The following is a 3,554-nucleotide window of genomic DNA, read 5'->3' as shown; positions in this document are numbered from 1 at the left end:
GCAACAAGATCCATCTTAGGAGTCTAGGTTTAGCATCTTTTTTTGTTAAGAGGTACCTGATAGCAGCGTGATCAGTGTAAACTATTATTTTAGCTCCAACCAAGTAAGAACGAAATTTATCTAGCGCAAATACCACTGCTAGGAGTTCTTTCTCGGTAGTGGCGTAATTCATTTGCGCTTCATCCAGGGTTCTGCTTGCGTAATATATAACGTGAAGCTTTTTATCCTTTCGTTGTCCTAAAACAGCACCTACAGCATAATCGCTGGCATCGCACATTATTTCGAATGGTTCATTCCAGTCTGGTGTCTGCATTATGGGTGCGGAGATCAATGCTTGCTTAAGCGTTTGAAATGCTTTTAAACAGTTATCGTCGAATATGAATTCAGCATCTTTCATCAATAGTCCGGTTAAAGGTTTAGTTATCTTAGAGAAGTCTTTGATGAATCGTCGGTAAAAACCGGTGTGTCCTAAAAAGCTTCGTACTTCTCTCACGGTTCTTGGGGGTTGAAGATTTTCGATTACCTCTATTTTGGCTTTGTCTACTTCAATTCCTCTGTTCGAGATGATGTGTCCTAAAACAATTCCTTCTTGTACCATAAAGTGGCACTTTTCCCAATTAAGTACTAAGTTTACTTTTACACATCGCTCAAGAACTCTTTCCAGGTTTTCAAGGCATTCTTCGAAACTTTGTCCGTATACAGAAAAGTCATCCATAAATACTTCCATGATGTTTTCGAGAAAGTCGGCGAAAATTGCCATCATGCATCTTTGAAAGGTTGCAGGGGCATTACACAGACCAAACGGCATGCGTCTATAAGCGAAGGTACCAAAAGGGCACGTGAATGTTGTCTTTTCTTGGTCATCAGGGTGAATTGGTATTTGAAAGAAGCCTGAATAACCGTCTAGATAACAGAAATGTGAGTGTTTTGCTAATCGTTCTAACATTTGGTCAATGAATGGTAAAGGGAAATGATCTTTTCGGGTTGCTTTGTTTAGTTTCCTATAGTCAATGCACATTCTCCATCCCGATTCGATTCATTTAGTTATAGTTTCTCCTTTTTCGTTTTCAATAACGGTTATGCCTCCTTTCTTTGGTACAACGTGTACAGGACTAACCCATTTGCTATCAGATATAGGATATATAATACCTGCTTCCAATAACTTGGTTATTTCTTTCTTTACTACCTCACTCAGGATCGGATTTAGTCTTCTCTGGTGTTCCCTCGAGGTTTTACAGTCTTCTTCTAACATGATGCGGTGCATACAAATAGAAGGGCTTATTCCTTTAAGATCGGTGATGTGGTATCCTAGTGCGGTGGGGTACTTCCTTAAGATATGTAGGAGTTTTTCTATTTCGAGTCTTCCTAGATCTGCATTAACTATCACAGGTCGTTCAAGTTCTAAGTCTAGGAATTCATATCTCAGATTTTTGGGAAGTGTTTTCAGGTCAGGGGTTGGTTTGTTAAGACATTGCGTAGGGTCCGGTGTTATTGCTAAACATTGGTTAGATTTGTCTTCTAAAAGATAGTCTGATGATTTGTCTTCTTCTAACTCTGCTTCTTTTATGCATTCATCGATGATATCCATGAAGTAACATGTATCTTCTATTGCAGGTGCTTTCAAGAATTTGGAAAGAATGAACTCAATTTTCTCTTCACCTACTTCGAAGGTGAGTCGTCCTCGTTTTACGTCTATGATTGCACCGGCAGTTGCTAAGAATGGTCTTCCTAGTATAATAGGTGTAATATCATCTTCTCTAATGTCCATAATTGTAAAGTCAGTGGGAATGTAAAACTGACCTATGCGTACGGGAACGTTTTCAAGGATTCCTACAGGATATTTGATGGAACGATCTGCTAGTTGCACAGACATTTTGGTTGGTCTTAATTCTCCCATTTCCAGTTTCTTACATATGGATAAAGGCATAACGCTAATTCCGGCTCCTAAATCGCATAAAGCTTTGTCGATGACAAATTTTCCTATGTGACAGGGTATAGAGAAACTACCCGGATCCTTGAGTTTAGGAGGCATGTTTTAGATTATAGCGCTACATTCGGCAGGGAGTGTAACGGTTTCGCTATCCTCAAGTTTCCTCTTATTAGAAAGAATTTCTTTTAAGAATTTAGCATATGAGGGCATCTGCGTAATAGCTTCAGTGAACGGAATTGTAACGTTTAATTGTTTAAGGAGATCAACAAATTTTCTAAATTGGCTCGCATCTTTGGTTTTAACAAGCCTTTGAGGGTAAGGTATAGGTGGTTTGTAAGGTGGTGGAGGTACATAAGGTTCCTTCTTTTCTAGGGTTTCCTTATTACTCTCTTCCTTTTCCTTAGGTTCACTTTCCTCAGTTGATTTCTTAGGGTTTTGGTTTTCTATCCTTGGATCAGACGGTCCTTCCACTTCCGTTCCACTTCTTAATATAATTGCATGAGCTTGGCTTCTCGGATTAGGTTGGGGCTGTCCAGGGAATGTACCAGTTGGGGCAGCAGTAGGTGCTTGTTGTTGGGCTACTTGTGATATTTGTGTTTCCAGCATTTTGTTATGGGTAGCCAAGGCATCTACTTTGCTTGCTAGTTGTTTAAGTTGTTCGCCAGTGTGTATGTTCTGGTTTAAGAAATCTTTATTGGTTTGTTGTTGGGAAGCTATAAAGTTTTCCATCATGATTTCCAAGTTGGATTTCCTAGGGGCGTTATTGTTAGGCATGGATGGATTCGATTTCTGATATCCCGGAGGTATAGCTGGGGCTTGATTTGGAGACTGTCCAGGTGCGTACAAAGCATTATTGCTCTTATATGAAAAGTTTGGATGGTTCTTCCAATTTGAGTTATAGGTGTTCGAATAGGGGCTTCCTTGAGCATAGTTCACTTGCTCTGCTTGGATTCCAGTCAAGAGTTGACATTCCGCAGGAGTGTGACCTTGGATTCCACAGACCTCGCAATTCTGAGTTATAGCAACCACGGCGGCTGGGGGTGATACGTTTAAACTTTCAATTTTCTGGACCAAAGCATCCACTTTTGCATTAACGTGATCAAGGTTACTTATCTCGTACATGCCAGTTTTCGTTTGAGGTTTTTCCACCGTTGTTCGTTCGGTTCCCCACTGATAGTGGTTTTGGGCCATGCTCTCGATAAGCTGGTAGGCATCAGCATAAGGTTTGTTCATTAATGCACCACCTGCAGCGGCGTCTATTGTTAACCTTGTGTTGTATAAGAGACCATTATAAAATGTATGAATTACTAACCAGTCTTCCAAACCATGGTGTGGGCAAAGTCTCATCATGTCTTTGTATCTTTCCCATGCTTCGAAAAGAGACTCGTTGTCTTTCTGTTTAAATCCGTTTATCTGGGCTCTTAACATAGCTGTTTTGCTTGGCGGAAAATATCGGGCAAGAAAAACTTTCTTCAACTCGTTCCAGGTGGTGACTGAGTTGGAAGGGAGAGATTGAAGCCATCTTCTAGCGCTATCTCTTAATGAGAAAGGAAAAAGACGAAGTCGAATTGCCTCTGAAGTGACACCATTAGCTTTAACAGTATCGGCGTATTGGACAAATACG

General features: G+C 40.4%; 1 pseudogene; it reads left to right on the top strand.

Moving 5' to 3' along the window:
* Positions 1-3,251: 3,251 nt before the first annotated feature.
* Positions 3,252-3,351, top strand: LOC127124282 (uncharacterized; annotated as a pseudogene).
* Positions 3,352-3,554: the final 203 nt, after the last annotated feature.

Source organism: Lathyrus oleraceus, chromosome 2 (genome assembly GCF_024323335.1).
Source record: "Lathyrus oleraceus cultivar Zhongwan6 chromosome 2, CAAS_Psat_ZW6_1.0, whole genome shotgun sequence".
Taxonomy (NCBI): domain Eukaryota; kingdom Viridiplantae; phylum Streptophyta; class Magnoliopsida; order Fabales; family Fabaceae; genus Lathyrus; species Lathyrus oleraceus.
Note: the sequence above shows the minus strand (reverse complement) of the source record. Positions and strands in the feature narration are given on the sequence as shown.